Source organism: Lactuca saligna, chromosome 3, assembly GCF_052625555.1.
Source record: "Lactuca saligna cultivar CGN05327 chromosome 3, ASM5262555v1, whole genome shotgun sequence".
Lineage (NCBI taxonomy): Eukaryota > Viridiplantae > Streptophyta > Magnoliopsida > Asterales > Asteraceae > Lactuca > Lactuca saligna.
The window spans coordinates 90,623,604-90,644,414 of record NC_136419.1 but is presented as its reverse complement, the minus strand read 5'-3'; positions in this window follow the sequence as shown (position 1 = coordinate 90,644,414).

Genomic DNA, 20,811 nt, shown 5'->3' with positions numbered 1-20,811 from the left:
ACTATTCATATAAGATGATAATCACATGTGATTAAACGAAGTTGTTTTTGTTTTTTGTTTAGGGATGTATGAGATGTATAAATATAGATATAATAAAAAAATAGATATGAATCAAATCAAGTCATAATAAATAAATATACATTTTTCATAATATATGCTAATTACATGTGATTGAATCATAGTATTGTATGTTTTGTGTATATCAAAGATGGTAACATATGCTAGTCATATGTGCTTAAACATTAGAAAATCACATATGATAAAACCAAATCATGATAAATAAGCATGTAGTGTTCATAACAGATAATAATCATATATGATTGAATCCATTTTGGTACATAAAAAATACAAATCACATGTTGCACACATCGTTATTAATAGAAAATCGTATATGATTGAACAAAGTTCTGATATAAAAGCACACATTTTTCATAATATATTTTAATCACATGTGAATTACTATCTGTTGTGTACATAAAAGATATTAATCACATGTAATTAATAATAGTGTGTTGTTTTTTTTGTTTGTTTTATAATGATTTTTAATTGAAATATATATTTTCCAACTATTTTTCTTAGTGAGTTTCTTGTGATTGTTTCTTTGTAGGCTCTTCTTTTTTGTTTTGAAATATATAAATAGAGATATAATTAGAAAATCATATATAATTAAACCAAAAGCATAAGTTGTTCATAACATATTTTAAATCGCATGTGGTAAAAAGATATCAATCACATGTGGTTAAACAAGATTATAAATCATATATTATGTAAACACATGTGCTTGAATCTATTTTGGTATATAAAAGATATTAATCACATGTGATTAAATATATTTGGTTCTTATAGTTATATGTGATATAATTATCTCTTGTTCATTTTTTTATGTTTTTTTTTCTACTCTCTATAGTTTCTTCTTTATTGACGTTATTTTTTCTTGTTTTTGGTATGTCTGGTATGTATAAATAATCACATGTGATTACAAAAACACAATATTCAGAAAAATATAAATTATTAATACAAGTCTTGATACGTATAGCAAAAAGTGTGTAATCAAAAATTCTTGTTGCTTTGTAATCTTTTTTTGCTCTACCTTTAAGGTTTTCTTCATTGAGTTTCTTTTTTTCAGTTTCTTTTTCCTCTATAAGCTTTTTTTTCTTCTACGTTACTTTTATCAGAGATGCGTAAATGAAGATATAATAAGAAAATCATATATGATTAAAACATATCATGTTATATATCCTCTATAAGCTTTTTTTTCTTCTACGTTACTGTTATCTGAGATGTGCAAATGAAGATATAATAAGAAAATCATATATGATTAAAACAGGTCAAGTTATACAAATCATACAATGTTCATATCAAATTATAATCACATATGATTGGATGTCTTTGTGTATAATCATATATGATTAATATATACTTTTTTAGTTAATCACATGCGATTAAACAAGAGTATAGGATGTTTCAGGTAATCACATGTGTTTAAATAAGAGTATAGCATGTCTTATAGTAATCACATGCGATCAAACAAGAGTATAGCATGTGTTATGTGTACAATCATATGTGATTAATATGTACTTTTTTCAGTTAATATTCTGGTTTGTTCTTTTGTAAATCATGATTTTTTTTCTTTGATGTGTATAAATACAGATAATATCAGAAAATCATAACTGATTTTCCATAAAAAATGGTAATGAAATGCAATTATATATATATATATATATATATATATATATATATATATATATATATATATATATATATATATATATAATAGAAGACCTTCAATAACTTGTTCAACATCAAAACTAGGGTTTTATGTATTGGATCCTCGTTATTGGTTTCTAAGAAGTATAAATATATGTATTATAAAAAAATCACATATGATTAATCCAAGACATGACAAATAATAATAAATTGTCAATATAAATTCTAATCACATGTGATTAAATCTTTGAGTAAACTAATCGTAAATGATTATACTAGAGTGTGGGTTGTTTTTATCTCTAATAAAATGAAATTAAAACATAGATGATTTTTTTTCATATATTACTAAAACAAATATTATCAAAAAATCATATATGACTAAGCCTCAAAAAATCATATATGATTAAAGACCGTCAAATGTATTATTATAACATAAAGTTAATCGTACATAATTTACAACATAATATTACCTGTATCGACTGTTTTTTATCACTTCTTTTTCTTTTGTATGTTTTTTTCGTATGTTTTTGGTTTTTCTGCATGTATAAATCGAGATTATTAATATCATAATCTTCAAATAAAGAAAATAAACATTCATTAATGAAAAATAGAGCATAACAATAAAAAAAAGCATAGATAACAATTAAAATCTACTATTATTCAACTTCATTAGGTCAATAGTTAATATATAATCACAAATGATCACTCAATAAGACTCGAAACAAAAAATAGAGTAAAATATTTTTAAAAAAAAAAACTACATAAAACACTCGATAACAGTTAAAATCGAGTGTTATCAACTAAAATCTTTCTATAACTATTTCTATTTTGAAAACATGTAACGAAATGTCAAATAATAGTGTAAAATTCGTTTTACGATTGTTGTAAGTTGAAAAAAAAATCAAAGAATGTGTCGATTTTTATCTTGATCTATAGTACTTGTTCTCACGAAATTTGTCGTTGACGACATTTTTTATTATATCAAGCTTTTCATGTTCGGTTCAACGATTATCGACAAAGTTTTAGGGTTTTTTTCAAGGGTTTTCGATTTAGAAAAGTAGAGAGAAGTTATGGGGAGCGATGATTAAGGAAATGAGGGGGAACAAATAGTTATGTGAAGAATGAATCAGTTTCATTTCCGTTTACAATAGGGATAATGAATTAAAAAGGGTAATATATTTTTCTATTTGTACACATTTGGTTACTGAGTTTTTTTTTTTTTTTTTTTTTTTTTTTTTTTCAACATTTACCCCTTAAACTTGTTAAACTATATACATTCAATCCTTATGACTGGCTACTCTAAGTTAGCCGGTAAAAATAACTTAATATGGTAATATATTGCTCACTTTGTACACATTTAGTCCTTAATATTTTTGTATACAGTTAGTACTTAATATTTTTTTTGTTGCAAAACAAATCATTTTTGTTTTTGTACTCATTCAGTACTTATGAATGCCTTTTTTAGGTTTTTCCCACGACATCTTATATGGGACAGTCATTAATGAGGTGTTTGGGGCTTTTGATGCTTATGTCCATTGTGATCTCGACTACTTGATTGCTTATGTCATATGTTCTGAACATTATAACTTCTTCATACGATTTCAGATTTTAACGATCGTTATATCCATGTGTTCATATTTTGGTCTACTACAACTTTCTTTTAAATTACTCATATTAAAAAGTAATATATATTTATTTACGATCATTATATCCATATGTTTTTTATGAATGCATGTATGAATGTTTTTTTTATAAAATCGTAAGTAAAAATATATTACATTTTAACGGAAGTCATCTTAACGAAAGTTATAGTAGACTCAAAAATACAAACAAGTAGATACAAAGATCGTTAAAATCTGATATCGTATGAAGAAGTTACGACGTTCAGAACATGAAACCTAGGCCAAACCACAAGACCTACACAACTAAGCAGTCGAGATCGCGATGAACATAAGCATCAACAGCCTAAACAAAAACAAAAATAACTTATTTTACAACAAAAAATATTAAGGACTAAATGTGTACAAAATGAAAAATATATTATCCTATTAAGTCATTTTTCTCAGCTAACTTGGAATAATCGGTCATAAGAACTGAATGTAAACGGTTTAACAAGTTGAAAGGGGTAAATATAAACCCAAAAAAAACTTAGTGACCAAATGAATACAAAATTGAAAAATATATTACCCTTTTAAATCATTATCCATTTGCAATATTACCCCCGTGTTTTGAAATTTCTTTTAGCTTTACATTTAGTTTTTGATTTAATTAAAAAATGTCATGTTTCAAATTAAAAAATATTTTTGTTATAAAATATTTTTGCAATAAAAAATGTTCTCTATTTAAAGTGTTTATATATATATATATATATATATATATATATATATATATATATATATATATATATATATATATATATATATATATATATATATATATATATATATATATATATATATATATATATATATATATTTGGAAAGATAGTGGAATAGCTTTTGAATGTTGAGAGCGACAGAGATTTTGATGAGTGGGAGTAGGCATGAGAAACATAAAGCTGCCTGCCGGCGTGGAGACTGAAGAGTGATGATAAAACCCACCACCCACCATTGCCATGGCCTCCACCACCTCCTATAAGCATGTCTTTGCCTCCTCAAACCTCTCCAAACTCTGCCACTCAAACTTTCAAAACTATTTCGCACCTTTTCCTATGCATCTCTATGTCTTACACAATCTTCTTTAACAAAATAATATGATATGACCATTTGTAAAGTATAACATATATGTCGATATCTTGTTCACAAATACAATATAATATCACAAGACCGGTTAATTCCACTTTGTAATTATGTTGTGGATTTATTATATCGGTTGTAGAATGAATTAGTACGACAAAATACGTAAAAAATATAGGTCGATTATATAGAGGTCACCGTTAGTTACATAAGTGGATTAGGTTTGACCTATTACTAGTTTTTTTTTTACAAAATTAATTATTATGCTTACAATATCCAGATTGGTTGTGAAAAATATTATTCAGTTTTTCTTAGATGACCCGATTAAAAGCACGTTTTGGGTAAGTTAAAAAAGTTGGTTCATTATGATTAACATTTCCTAATGAATGGATTAAAATTGTTTCTTTAGTTTATTTGAGGAAGGAACATAATGTCATTCCATATTTTCTCCCAATAAAGAATGTTTTTAGTATATTTTTGTTTTTTGCATGTTCAATGTATGGGAGCAGGGAAATGGAATGGGCAATTGGGCATGCTTTCCCCAATCATCATTTGCTTCTCCCAAGTTTATATACTCTTACTTCATTTGTTCCCCACTACTATTACACTTTGCATCCTAGCTACTCACATTATTCATTTTTTTTTTTTTTTTTATTTTGTTGTTCAAAACCATAATTTGGATTTTGGCCCCTCTATATTCATGATGTATAAGTCATCCAAAAGATTTTGAATTTCTTATAACAGTATATTTATCATTTTTTTAATTTGAGAGGAAATGGTGCATTAACAATAACATATTCTAGAATCTAATTAATAAATTATATTTCATATATATACTTTTTTGTATATTAGTTGTAAATAAAGATCTTCAAAGGTTAAAGTGTGATTTATATATCTTATCTCTCTCGACTTTTATTCCATCATCAAGTTTATCTCTATCTTCCACCACTACCATTAGAACCACCACACATCACTATAATAATTTTTGAATATTTTGTTATTAATTACCAAAAGGCCACTATAAAGACCACAACACTTTTGTCGATAACTTCCTTAATCTTTTGGAAGAGCATCTACCACTAATAAATTCTTGCAAAATTAAAAGAACATTTTCTGAATATGCAAAAACGTGTTTTAATGTATAGGATAATATATTGATGTATAGAAAATATGAAGAGAGTAAAAAGCATATCATAAAGAGGACTTTAAAGGAAGAGATACTTGAATTAGAATGCTTTAAAGATTCTCTGCATAAATTGGAAATAAAAATTTCCTAGAGGGGTTGGTTTGTGCATACTTCAAAACCTTGCTTATTATGCAAACGAATATTGTCTACTCAACTAGATCCTTGCATTCACTTCCAAAAATAGAAACCATTTTCCACAACTTGTTACCATATCAGGTTTCCATTTCCCAATCAAAGAATTTTTGAAAAAGAATATATATTAACATTAGAACTTTAAACGTGTAGTCATTTGATTCAATAATCTTATTAATTGGATAAAAAGCAATTGGTCAAAAGGGTGATCTAAAAAAACTCACATAATCGTAAATAAACTTCAACTTGTCATTTCATTGCATCAATTTTACAATTATTATGTCTGTTTTTCTTTATTTTAATATATATTAGGTATGTTAGCATTTTTTTTAATCAAGTTTTTAAAGTATATAACTCTATTATATTAATTATTTATTTTACACACATTTGCTTTTTTAATTTAACTTTTTCTGTATTAACTTTTTTTTTATATCAATTATTTAAAGTATATAACTCTATTATATTAAATTTTTTATTTTATATATTTTTGGTTTTTTAACTTTTAACTTTTCTTTATTACGGTTTGACCGAGCCAAATGTACAAGGTTTGATATATTTTACCTTTTTCCTTTTAAGCGATTTTTTTTCATTAGTTTGACAAATCATAATATTTTAAATAACTTTGTATTAAGAAAAATTTAATATTTTGGTTGAGTTAATTAAAAAGTCCCAAAATTTATTGTGTTAAAAAAATTCTAATTACCGGATTAAAAACATACAAATACGTCCTTTTTTACCAGTAAATTTTATTTACCCGCCGTAGAAAAATCACATGATTTTGGTTCACTTACTGAACTAGTCCCAAATTTATATTTTATTTAAACTCTTTTTTCTTTCACAAACAACTTAAATTTTTTTGGTTTAAGTTATAAATAGAAATAAATGTCATTAAGCTACAAAAAACTAACAATCAAAGTAGATTGGATCAAAAGAACTAGATTGATTTTTGGAATTAATTTGATTTATGGTATGAAATTGGGCTTCGATAAACAATAACATATCACCATACATTGGGCTAAATCAAAGGAAAATCAATTGGATCAAAGAATTCGATTATTTTTGGTCAAAAGAATTAGATTGATTTTTTGGCTAACCAGATTGATTATTTTCAGATCTGATCCAAAACAAAATACGCTGAACAATACAACGACAATAACAAAGTAATTCTAAGAAAATTTTGAGATTCGCCAATCATCAATATGTTAAAACTCAAATTTATACGTGTCCTTGTAAGATATTTAAAATAATATATATATATATATATATATATATATATATATATATATATATATATATATATATATATATATATATATATATATATATATATATATATATATATATAGGGTTGAGATCGGTTGAGAACTTATAATTTTCCGACAACCTAAAAACTAAATGTGGAGTGTTGTATCAAAATCAAACCATTAAGGGTACGATCGTCATCATATCAATCCAACTTAATTTTTTGTATAATTGGAAATATTAATAAAAAGCTCTCAAATTAACATAATAAAATAAAATTTTAGATTTTTTTATAAAAAAAATAATTTTTTTTTTTAAACTGCATATTTTTTTTTTAACATTTTTGGAAAGCATAAATTTTTAAAAATTTTGATTTTTTTTTATAAACTGCAATTTTTTTTGAAGAAAAAACCTGTATTTAAAAACTGCAAAATTTTAATAAAACAGTAATTTTTTAAAAAAACTATAATTTTTTCAATAAAACTGCATTTTTTTCTAAAATACTGCAACTTTTTCAAAAAAAAAACTGCAATTTTTTTTAAAAAAAAAACTACAATCTTTTTTAATAAAGCTGCATTTTCAAAAAAAAAATTAAAAACCAGTAAATTTATTTAAAAAAAAAAAACTAGAATGTTTAAAAAAAAAACTCTAATTTTTTTAACAAAAAAAAAAATCAACATTTTTGGTGCATATATTCATATTTTTTTAAATGAATATATGTATATTTCTTATACTATAATATTCGTAAGTAAATCATAAAAAATCTCACTTTTATTAATCAATCTATAAACATAATAGTACAAGTATTTTATTTGATACAAAATAAAATATAAAAAAAATGCTACGAAGATTCACAATGTTATCATTTCATCATATCAAAATTTTCATATTTTATTCAATTTATCACTTTTCACATCTTCAATATTTTCCACAAATTCTTCAAAATCTACAAGAAAATTTAAAAAATTTGATTAATACAAGAACACTCACAAAAATGTACATGCATATATCATTAAGATTTACATGTGATTCATATGTGAATTACATGTGATTTACATGTGAATCACATGTAATTCATATGTGATTCACTTGTGATTTATATGTGAATTACATATGAGTTATATGTGAATAACATGTTAGCCATATGTGAATTGTATGTGATTCAAATGTAATATACATATGAATCACATGTAATTCATATGTGATTCACTTTTGATATACATGTAAATTACATATGATTCATATGTGAATTAAATGTGATTTACATGTGAATCACATGTAATTTACATGTGAATCATATGTAATTCATATGTGATTCACATGTGACTTGCATGTAAAACGATATCATGTCATTGTAAAACTTATCACCTTATGCACTGTACTAAGCTGATGTTGCCCTCCTTTTTGAAAGTTTGTTACATATATCATGTTATATTTACATGTCAATATACCACATAACATTCACATTTGTAAAAAAAAAAAGTTCAAATCACCTTTTAGGATGTTATTTCATTTACTTTGAATACTTTATAATTTTGACAAACATGTTTGATTAATGGTTTATTTACTATAAAAACAAAAAATTTTGTTTTGAGTTTTAGGACGATACATTAGGATTCATGTGATTCAAGACAAATGAGAGCTTTTTATCACAACGGAAGTGTAATGTGATAATGATGATATAATTTCCCTTTTATATCTCAGAGAGCACCGTTGAGAAGTAATCATAAAAGAGAGAATAATTCAACCCAAATCTTGCAGTTATCTAGGAATGACGCATATCCCCAAATTTAAAAAGTTACCATTTAGAACAAACTACTAAGAAGACGATAAATTAACCCAAGATTAGCATTTGGTGAGCAACAATCATCAACGACAAAACAATAGATTCAACATTAGTAAATGAGACATGCAACAAAAGGATATGATGGATTTTTGTGTATCACACGATTGTATTGTTGCAATAGTAGATCACTTACACAATGTTGTGAGGTATCATCAGTGTATGGTTCTATCTGTTGAATCCTTTTCTACTTTTATTAAAAGAATAATTTATGAGAGAATGAGATGTTGCGTGTAATACATTCCGGTATAGAATGTACCCATCGGTATAAAATGTCAAATTTTTATTAGTGTATCACTTTTACATAAAATCATAAAATTCTTTGTTGGAAACTTTGTAAGACAAGAATGGATAGGTGTGTGTAATATATCACGGTACATGATATACCCATCGGCACAGATTTTTCAAGTCCTCATCAACGTCTAGTATCATACGATGGATCATAAAACTTTAAAGAAGAAAAATATGGCTAGAAGGGTTGGTGTGTGTGATAAACTATGGTATATAACTTAACCATCGACATAGAATTTCAAACTTTTATCAGTGTATGGTATTGTACAGTGAACCATCAAGTTTTATATTAAAAGACTTGTTTTAAGAGAACAGGATGTCTCAGTCACACTGAGGTGTGATCAGTGTGAATGTAACATCTCGAGTTCAAGAGTGCAAGTTCAGGGTTCAAAGTGTAAATGTGAAAGAGCAACTCGGCCAGTCCATGGGTGAACTCGGCGAGTAGGGTCGCGTGTTAAGTGGGCAACTCGGCGAGTTGGTGGCTGGACTCGGCGAGTTGGTGCTGTGTGGAGAAAACCCTAATATCGGAGGATGAGCCCTATATAAAGCACATTATACCCTCTACCTAGCCTTTTTACCCTCTCTTGAAGTCCAGAAAACCCTAATGCACATTTGTGAGTAATTTGAGAGCATTTGAACCTTGGAGAAGAGATTTTGGAAGAGATCTTGGAGAGTTAAGAGGCTTGGAGCAAGGGGCTTTGCTAGGATTCAGATTTCTCTTCTGTTAGAGCTTCCTTTTGAGGTATTATTTCGTTGCTTGGGCTATTATTCATCTAGTTTGTGATATTTCAAGATCAGGGGTTACTACCTCAAATCTGGAATGGAGAAGGTCTAGAGTGCATTAAAGTCCCTGTTCTTGAGTGATTGGTGAAGCCATCTTGTCCCAAACCTTAACCCTAGAGTATATTATGCTTAGATCTCTTTGGATTCACGTAAAGTTTGTAACTTTACGTGATGGATGGGTTGTAAAAGGGTAGATCTATGGTTTGGATCATCTGCATGGCCTGGAAAGCTTCTGTATGGATTAAGATCTAGGGGTACTCGGCGAGTCACAAGGGTGTACTCGGCGAGTTGCATGAAGGTGGGCAGGAACTCGACGAGTTGGAAGAACAACTCGGTGAGTTGGTTGAAGATAGCCTTGGACTCGGAGAGTCTGTTCTTGGACTCGGCGATTCTGGTCTTGAGGTCCTAGCCCTTTCTGGTTAAGCTAAGAATCGGTGAGTCTAGGGATGACTCAGTGAGTGGAGATGGAACTTTTCAGAGTTGAGTGACTCGGCGAGTCAGCGGGCTGACTTGACGAGTAGAGTCAGTCATAAAGTTAACTTTGACTGAGGACTTTGACTTTGACCAAGAGTTGACCAGTTGACTTCCAAGGGTATTTTGGTAATTTTTGATATTTATTGGGTTCAGTCTTTTGGCATTATCAGGGGTGGAGTTCGTGTCAGAGATTGGAGCAGCGTGATCTTATCTTTTCAGTCAGCAGTCGCAAGGTGAGTTATCCTCACTATATCGACAGGGTCTAAGGCACCAAGGCCGGCCCTTTATCGGATTGTAATCCGGGTATTGTTGTTATGTTGTTGCTTTGCTATGTTTGCATCCTGGTAGTTAGGATGGTATATGTTAGAGACCTGGGTAAGGTCGGTATCCTGGTATATAGGATGATGCTATGCTAGTGGCCGGTTAGGTCGGTATCCAGTTTAAAGTATGTTATGTTATGTGATATGCTAGATCGGTTTGATTGGATGTGAATTGTTATATGATTGTATGTTTATGTGCACATGGTTGTTTGACTGGGGTTGGGTTGAGGCGGGTCCTGCTTTGTGCTGTAGGCCAACATACCCAGGGCGGACCGGTTATTCCGAAGGCCCATCGAGCGGTCCGGATAAGCTGTAGGCCCCATGAGGGCGGACCAGACGTGCCGAGGCTCGGAGAGTGGACCATGCCGACTGAAGGCCCGATGCGGGCGAACCAGTCATACTGTAGACTCAGAGAGTGGACTAGGTGGGTTGAAGGCCCGGTGCGGGCGGACCGACCACACTGCAGACTCGAGGGATATGGCTAGACTCGGAGGGTGGACCAGGTGGACTGAAGGCCTGGTGCGGCGGACCAATCACACAGTAGCCCTGAAGTGCATGGCTGTTTTGTTCGGTTATGATATGTTATGCGTGGTATATGTGGTTGGTATTTTGGGGGTATCTTACTAAGCTTTCGGGCTTACAGTTGTGGTTTAATGTTTTTCAGGTACTTCAGCAGACCGTGGCAAGGCGAAGGCGTGATCGTACCGCTCCTCATGTTTACGTTTTGTGTTATGGTTCTGGGAATATTCTGATAATAAATGTATTGAAAACCTTTTCATAATAACTTAATGAATTTGGGTTGTTTTTGAAAAGTTTAAATTGGTTTGAATTTTTGGAGTGTTACAAGTTGGTATCAGAGCCTTGGTTTGAGTGAATTGGAGGAACATTCGTGTGAATCCAGTCTCAAATCAAGGAGAGTTTTCAAAAGAGAATTTAAAATGGTTTTCAAAATGAGTAAAAAGAGGACGCGGAGGTATGATCAGCCGGAGCCAGTAAGTAGCCCCAAAATACCACGCGAGTTATTTGTTTATGTGTTATGATAGAACAACATGTTAGTACTAGGCTAGGGATCTCCAGGAATTGCATGATAGTATGGCCTGATTCGTGATGCCTGCTAGCCTAGGGTTTCTCTCTATATGATATTTCCAGTGATTCCTCTAGGAGTGAGGGTTGAGTGCTTGGTATGCCTGTTCTTCTCTTTGGTGTTGTGGTGATACTTGGTATAAATATGGGTAGGTGTGGAAGGTAGTATGGGCCCGTACTACTGAAAGCACAGGACCCATACGCGTACCAAGGAAGCCAGAACCCCTAGGGTGGTGTTGAGAGTCAGTTCCCGGGTTAGTGGGAGGTATCTGATGTTTGCAGTGTTTTTCAGTATGGTAGTTACGAGGCATGCTGGGAGCGGATCCGGATCAGGATCGGGAGCAGGAGAGGGCAGTCAGGGTGGGTCAGCACCACCCAAAGTTATCGGTCAGATGACCACAGAGGAGTTAGATGCCAGGATTCGAGAGATCCTGCATGATGAGGTTGCTGCTGCATTCCGGGCTCAGTTACCGAAGATGTTTGGGTCGATCAAGACCGCTATGGTTGAGTATTTTGATGAGCGTTACGCAGCTCTTGCAGAGACAGCTACCGCGGCAGCTACATCAGCTGTAGCAGCGGCAGAGGGAGGAGCCGGTAGAGGTTTTCAGTATCGGGACTTCGATAATACGAAACCCCCTATCTTCGATGGAGTTCAGGACCCGATTGTTGCTATGAGATGGTTGTCAAACGTGGAGGGGTGTTTCTTTACGTGTTCATGCCCTGCTGATCAGAGGGTGAGGTGTGCCTTGAACCTTTTGAGGCTCGGGGTGAAGGATTGGTGGAGGTTGACCACGGGATCGTATTCTGATGCGCAGCAAGCTGCGGTTTCTTGGGATCAGTTCATGGAGATGTTCAGTACTTGCTATGTTCCGCGAGTTGAGAGGGAGAGATTAGCCCAGGAGTTCCGGGAGCTGAAGCAGGATTCTGAGTTAGTGACGGAGATCACTAGGATGTTCACTGAGAGGGCGATGTTTTGCCTGAGTTTGCTTCTGAGCAGGCCCAGATGTCCCGATATCTGAGTATGCTGAAGAGGGATATCAGGCAGTTTGTGTCTACGTAGAGGTGCGAGACGTTATTGGAATTCCAGGAAGCTGCTAGGCGGCGGGAGTTGGAGATCGAGTTGCAGTTGAGGGAGCAAAGGCAGGCCCCATTACAGTTACAGCCGGCATCGAAACGGTCCAAGACCGTTGATTTCAGTTTGGGCAGTCAGGGTAGCCGCACTTGTGGGAAGTGCGGGAAGGGTCACATTGGAGTTTGTAGGTCTGGAGATGCGTGATGTAAGTGCGGGAGAGAAGGGCATTATGCGAGGGATTGTCGTCAATCAGCCCCTGTTCAGGATATGAGGATTTGTTACCAGTGCAATCAGGTTTGTCATATGAGGTCCAACTGTCCACAGCTTACTACAGGACCGGTGCAGGCTCCAGCACTGGCCACGTTGAGAATTACGGGTGGAGGTCAGGGTGGAGCAGAGCCCCCGATGACTCAGGGTCGTGCTTTTTAGCTTACAGCAGAGGAGGTCCGGGCAGTGCCGGATACAGCTGTGGGTATCTTGATATTTGTTTATCTTGTGATTATTATGGAGTATTGTATATTTGCTAGTCCCGTAGTGTGATTTTTGGTATGGTTAAGGGTCTTGGTATTGGGAGTTTCGTTGGTTATCATTCATGGGGTTTATTAGTGGGGAATCAGGTTCTTGGTTTGAATGTCGAGTAGCATATGCGGTCTGAAGGATGGTTAGCTGAAGGTCGGACGTCTTTCAAGTCCAAAATGATCGGTATTGATATGGGATTTTGTGAAGGTTGTTCGTTCTAGTGGGGATATGTTCGTGTGTAAGGAATATGCTGTGTAGGGATACTAAGGGAGGTCGGTTATGGCGACTGGTGGTTGGTAGTCAGAGCTCTAAGTGGGGAGAATTGGAAAATTCTCCAAAAGGTCGGCAAGCATGAGAGGTTGATTAGTTGCCTGGGATTCAACAATGGTTCTGTCAGCCGAGCGTAGGCTGGTATGAGCAAGTGTCGGAAAGATAGAGCGAGATGAAGACCAAGGGTGATTGATTGTGGAAGGCCTGGGATCGGGCCAGGATCAAGTATGTAGGATGGAGATAGAGTTCAGAACCCCTAGAGGGCTAGAACAGTATGCATGGGAGGGTTTTCCTGGAGGGATAACGCGGGATGATGAATACTAGTTGAGTGGTCCGGATAGACTGAAGGCCAGTGGGCGTACCAGTCAGGCCGAAGGCTCGGAGAATGGTCCAGTTAGGCTGAAGGCCCTGGAGGGCGGTCCAGACCTGCTGAAGGTTCTGAGAGTGGTCCAGATAGGCAGAAGGCCTAGTAAGGCGGTCCAGTCATGCTCAAGACTCTGCATGTGTTGATAGATCGGTACGAGGGAAAGGAATGAGTATGTCGCGATGTGATAGCATCAGAGGGTCTGGCCCCCGAGTATTAATCATGAATAGCGGAAAGTAGTGCATGGACTCGAGAGCCCTTGCGAGCAGATTCAGAGTATGCGGGGTGCATGGGATAGCGGTTGTGCTATAAGGGAATGGTGTAGCATTGGGCGACCACTGTGGCACTTGTCGTAGTGACAAGGCGCCAAGTAGATTTCCTTGGATAAGGAAACGGAAACGTATGTCGCTCCGAGAGGGATTGTAGATTCACGGAAGTGAAAGTAGTAGCGTGGAGGTATGATCGAGGTGTTCCGATCATGGTTGTTGAGCAGTGTGTTTGCGGCGGTGGTATGGAATCACCTCCGGGTTGGATGTCTGCTGAGGTCGTGGAAGGAATTCCGCGGGTATAGGTCCAAGAGGCTCGGAAGGGATGCAGGGATGGAATCCTGAATTTCCAGTTTGATTTTGAACAAGGAATTATGTATGTAGTGGAAATTCATCCTAGGGATGAGCCCTATATAAAGGACATTATACCCTCTACCTAGCCTCTTTACCCTCTCTTGAAGTCCAAAAAACCCTAATGTACGTTTCTGAGTAATTTGAGAGCATTTAAACCTTGGAGAAGAGATTTTGGAAGAGATCTTGGAGAGTTAAGAGGCTTGGAGCAAGGGGCTTTGCTAGGATTCAGATTTCTCTTCTGTTGGAGCTTTCTTTTGAGGTATTATTTCGTTTCTTGGGCTATTATTCATCTAGATTCATCATTTTGGAGTATTTGGAAAGATTAGTTTGTGATATTTCAAGTTTGGAGGTTAGATCAGGGGTTACTACCTCAAATCTGGAATGGAGAAGGTCTAAAGTGCATTAAAGTCCCTGTTCGTGAGTGATTGGTGAAGCCATCTTGTCCCAAACCCTAACCCTAGAGTATATTATGCTTAGATCTCTTTGGATTCACGTAAAGTTTGTAACTTTACGTGATGGATGGGTTGTAGAAGGGTAGATCTATGGTTTGGATCATCTGCATGGCTTGGAAAACTTCTGTATGTATTAAGATCTAGGGGTACTCTGCGAGTCACAAGGGTGTACTCGGCGAGTTGCATGAAGGTGGGCAGGAACTCGACGAGTTGGAAGAACAACTCGACGAGTTGGTTGAAGATAGCCTTGGACTCGGAGAGTCTGTTCTTGGACTCGGCGAGTCTGGTCTTGAGGTCCTAGCCTTTTCTGGTTAAGCTAAGAATCGGTGAGTCTAGGGATGACTCAGTGAATGGAGATGGGACTTTTCAGAGTTGAGGGACTTGGCGAGTCAGCGGGCTGACTCGAAGAGTAGGGTCAGTCATGAAGTTGACTTTGACTGAGGACTTTGACTTTGACCAAGAGTTGACCAGTTGACTTCCAAGGGTATTTTGGTAATTTTTGGTATTTATTGGGTTCAGTCTTTTGGCATTATCAGGGGTGGAGTTCGTGTCGAAGATTGGAGCAGCGTGATCTTATCTTTTCAGTCAGCAGTCGCAAGGTGAGTTATCCTCACTATATCGACAGGGTCTAAGGCACCAAGGCCGGCCCTTTATCGGATTGTAATCCGGGTATTGTTGTTATGTTGTTGCTTTGCTATGTTTGCATTTGGTAGTTAGGATGGTATATGTTAGAGACCTGGTTAAGGTCGGTATCCTAGTATATAGGATGATGCTATGCTAGTGGCCGGTTAGGTCGGTATCCTGTTTAGAGTATGTTATGTTATGTGATATGCTAGATCGGTTTGATTGGATGTGAATTGTTATATGATTGTATGATTATGTGCACATGGTTGTTTGACTGGGGTTGGGTTGAGGCGGGTCTTGCTTTGTGCTGTAGGCCAACATACCCAGGGCGGACCGGTTATTCCGAAGGCCCAGCGAACGGTCCGGATAGGTTGTAGGCCCCACGAGGGCGGACCAGACATGCCGAGGCTCGGAGAGTGGACCATGCCGACTGAAGGCCCGATGCGGGCGGACCAATCATACTTTAGACTCAGAAAGTGGACCAGGTGGATTGAAGGCCCGGTGCGGGCGGACCAACCACACTGCAGACTCGAGGGATATGGCTAGACTTGGAGGGTGGACCAGGTGGACTGAAGGCCCGGTTCGGTGGACCAGTCACACAGTAGACCCGAAGTGCATGGTGGTTCTGTTCAGTTATGATATGTTATGCGTGCTATATGTGGTTAGTATTTTGGGGGTATCTCACTAAGCTTTCGGGCTTACAGTTGTGGTTTAATGTTTTTCATGTACTTCAGGAGACCGTGGCAAGGCGAAGGCGTGATCGTACCGCTCCTCATGTTTAGGTTTTGTGTTATGGTTCTGGGAATACTCTGATAATAAATGTATTGAAAACCTTTTTATAATAACTTAATGAATTTGGGTTGTTTTTGAAAAGTTTAAATTGGTTTGAATTTTTGGAGTGTTACAATGAATCATATAAAATACATAACTCATCAACAGTGAGCGGTTCAACTCCTAGCATCATAGAGTTATGTTTACATTTTCATTATAGAATAACCGATTCACCATCAATTCCTTTGATATGGTATAGTATAGAATTAAGAAAATAAATAAAGACAAAAAGAAACAATAAAAAGAAAGAAGTCACAAAGGAAGATGTGCAGCTTTTCAGGAAGATAGTAAAGACCCGATATGGTGTATCTTTTGAATTGAATGTTCATAAAGTACATCCTTTTTTCAAGAACCTACCACCCTAACTTTTTTCTAGAAAAGAGAGACAAATCAGCACTCATTTCACATCTCAACACATATCAAGATGCAAAGATTTTAAACACCAATATAGAGAAATAGATGTTCTTATCCTACTAAGATGATATTATTCTAATGGATTCCAAGCTTTGTATTAATGATAGAGAGAAGATATCTAAAGTAACACAGCCTTTGTAACCAACGAGTTAAAAGTTTCTAATCTTTGTAACCTTCAAGCTATGAAGGTCGGTAGGAGAAGACTCGAAGGAAAAAAGAATTATGATTTTCATAATGAGTGACAAGAATCATTGTTTTGGAAATGATTTCTTTGGATCTCGGATGGGGGATGGTGTAGCAGTAAGAGTGTCTATAGAAATTATATATGACATCCTCATTATTTTCATCTGACCATGTATCAACTGGTTAAGGGTCCAAAAGAGGGAAATAAGAGCAATCAGAACATTTTGTCTAGACATGGTTCTTTGTGTCGACAGTAAGACACCCAGTACCTATCACCCTAACCAACAACATCACACTGAAGGATGCAAGCGTTGAAGAAAATATGTAGAGCCACTAAGAACGGTTTATGAGACCAATCTTGGTGATAAGATCTTGAAACAAATGGAGTGCATGGTTAGGCGAGATGATCTATTATCTAAAGAAGAATAATGCATGTCAACATCAAATTCTGAAAATGGATGATCCTCAGACTTAAGGATTGAGAGAAAAGAAAACACTAGATAAGAAACACACACACACACACACACACACACACACATATATATATATATATATATATATATATATATATATATATATGCAATGTATACTCCTTCGGTAAAAGAAAAGGAAATCTTGAATATTTAGTTTTTAAAGCAAAAGAGTTGTTTTTGTAGTTTTGAAAGAAACACAATAAAGTACTGATACAAAGCAGTAAATGTATAAGACGCAACAAACACATAAAGTAAATAAATGCCATTTTTCCTGATAGCAATGAGCAAGATTGAATTCGTTGACTCGGTGATGTTTCCTTCCTTCTTGCTGAAGTACAATTTGTAGTCAGCTTCACAAAGTTGACTGATAGAGATGAGATTATGTTTCAAACATTTAACATAAAAATCATCCTTGAATAATATGGTCATGCACTAAATCGATCCAAACCCCTTAGTTTTTCCTTTACTTTTGTCTCCAAACGTCACTACACGTCTATCTTTGTCATCATACACTACAAGAAAAATGTGATTTTACTAGGGAAGAAATCTGCTGCGAAAAGTTGAATTTTTTTTGCAAAAGATGAATAGAGACGAAATTTGCGACAACCGATTTCCATCCCAAAAAACCCCGTAGCGAGGGTTTGCTATGGAAACAATCATTTCGTCGCAAATGTGTCAACAAAATGAAATCCATTGTAGATGATATTCTGTTAGGTACTCTGTAGTAGGATTTTGTTGAGAATTTCGTAGTAGTTCTTCCATCACAATTCCGTTGTAGTGGATCTATAGCAAATTCCATGGCAATGAATCCCTAGCAAAATCTATGGTGATGAATTACTAGCAAAATCCGTAGTGATGAATTCCTAGCAAAATCTGTGGTGATGAATCCCTAGCTAAATTTGTTGTAACGAATCCCTAGCAAAAATTCTTGGTGACGAATCCCTAGCTAAATCCATTGTGATGCTAGCTACAGATGGATAATTATTTTAGAAATTAATTCCCAATTATTTTGTACGAATATATAAAAAACAAAAATAACAAAAAATCAAATAAAATTTATACCATAAATAAAACAAGAAATATTTATTATATGGAAATGAATAGTAACATAATTCAAAATAAAAACTTTGCGAAAAACAAATCAACGCTCTATGATATACTACTTTTGCAGTTATTTAAAAGCTTTAATAAAGTCATTGTCGATTATAGTTGTCATTTAAGCTGCTCGCTTTTTGTATTGTGTTGTCCATCTTTGGCCTATATTATTTCCTTCAGGTCTTCGTTTTGGTCATTTTGTTTCCTCACAGACTCCATCAATTCTTCCAATTCATCATTTTTTTATCCGGAAAGAGACTTGTTGCATCCTGTACAGAAGATTGTAATATATAGTAAACATGAAGTTTAATAACTAATAAATAGTGAAGCTATAAACTCAACATAGTACCTGATGATATAGTGTGGATGCAGATAAATTCAATATGAGAAAGCTAAAAACAAGAGAGTAATTAATTGTAATTTTTACTGTATTGCAACCCCTCCTAGTGGATTTTCAAATTGTAATGGCTCAAATGTTTATTGACAAAGTAGTATCACAGTCAAAATCAATGCATATAATTTTATAAAATCCAATCATGTCCTTACAGCCTCATGCACTCATGTATTACCGAAAAGAACTATGCTCTAGATACAATTATGTTTGGATATATAGAAAATTAATACCAGTTTCATGTGGTCTTAAATTGGGTTATAATATTTACCAGTTACCATCGAGCTCAACTAACGGTGGGGCTATGAGCCGACTTAAGGTGAGAGTGAGAACACTAACAGAAATCATAACATGTAAATCAATCATTTATTAGTTATATCAAAATAAGAATTTGAATCAATAAAACTTCTATAAAAAAACAACCACTTATTAGTTATATGGATATGAGAATGGCGACGATAAGCAGGAAACATATGAGCAGAAGGACGACATGAAGAGGCGAAAATAGGCATTACTCATGGGAGTCTGCGATGGCGATAGTAGTCGGGCGATGCCGACGATGGAAATGGTGATGAGCATGACGACAACTATGAGCAGGGTACATCGATTAGCAAGGAACGACGTGAGAGGCGTGTTCCTAAATATAATATAGAAAAATAAGGACCGTGTATTTCTAATCGGTTTCTAGGGCTAAATGTTAAATGATAAATGTTAAAAGCGGGAAAATGAATTCATATAGAAATTAAATTTTTAGGGAAATAAAAATGGATAGAAAGCTAATACAGTAATATAAGTTTATAACTTTTTATTAAAAAAACTTTAAGTTATATTTTGTATAATTAATTTTATTATATATATATATATATATATATATATATATATATATATATATATATATATATATATATAATATTGTAGGTAAGGTGGATGTAGGGCGGGGTACATATTAGTATGGGCTTAGTACTTGGGTCATAATCCTTAAACCTTAAGCCTTAAGGCGTAAGTCATAAGGATTAAGGCATAAGCCATAACTTATAATCCATATTTCCTAAACCAACTGCCATGAGATTAATACATGCGGTTGTGGGTGTGAGTGGGTATGGTTAGGTAGGTGTAAGGGTATTAACCAAGGTTCTAAAAAACTCGTCATGGCTCCGCCATGGCGCGCCATGACTCCAAGGCTTGCACCTGCCACCAAGCTTTACCAAAATGCCGCATTAACTCATATATGTGTATAAAAATGAATAATAGTTGAAAATACATATAAAAATTTTAATTATATAGAAAATTGCCGCCTTAACTCACGTCTTACAAACGTCGTGACTCGCTAAGGCCCGGAAAAGCTTGAGGCTTGGCATTGCCGCCAACTCACGCCTTACATTATTTAGAACCTTGGTATTAACATGATGTAGGTGTTATTGTGTGTATATATATGGCGAGGGTGGTAGTGGTGGTGTGTAGGGTAAAGTGTATGTGGTGTGGAGGTAGAGTTAATCTTGTAGGAATGAGCCTTAGGCCGTAAGCATTAAGCTATGTGGATTAGGGTTTAAGTGTAAGTCATATGAGTTTTGGTTTAAGGGTTAATGACATTATGTCATATAGGCTACGGATTTAGGGTTATGACATTAAGTCACATGGGTCAAGGTTTCAGGGTAAGTTACATGGGTTAGTGTTTAAGGGTAATGGCATTAAGTCATATGGGCTAGG